Here is a 275-nt window from a genome sequence, read left to right as displayed (position 1 = left end):
AGTTTTTTAATTCATTCATTTTGGCTGGGCTGAGTCTTCTTTACTGTGAGGGCTTTCTCTAGTCGTAGCTAGTGGGGACTACTGTCTAGCTGAGGGGTATGGGCTCATTGTGGTGGCTTCTCCCATGGCAGAGCTGGGAGTCTACAGCTCGGGTTCAGTAGTTGCCCCTCTCAGGCTCAAGAGTTCTGATGCACAGGCTTAGAGGCAGGCGGGGTCTTCCCATATGAGGAATCAAACCCATGTCAGGTTTGATTGCCTGGCAAACTGCATTGGCA

At 50.9% G+C, this 275-nt stretch overlaps 1 protein-coding gene across 1 annotated transcript in view; it reads left to right on the top strand.

Annotated features, from left to right (window-relative positions):
- Nucleotides 1-275, top strand: part of LOC105001674 (zinc finger and SCAN domain-containing protein 5B-like) — a 9,845-nt gene that overhangs the window by 2,123 nt on the left and 7,447 nt on the right. The gene's annotated exons all lie outside the window — the stretch shown is intronic.

This window comes from Bison bison, unplaced genomic scaffold, assembly GCF_000754665.1.
Source record: "Bison bison bison isolate TAMUID 2011002044 unplaced genomic scaffold, Bison_UMD1.0 scf7180017864383, whole genome shotgun sequence".
Classification (NCBI taxonomy): Eukaryota; Metazoa; Chordata; class Mammalia; order Artiodactyla; family Bovidae; genus Bison; species Bison bison.
Note: the sequence above shows the minus strand (reverse complement) of the source record. Positions and strands in the feature narration are given on the sequence as shown.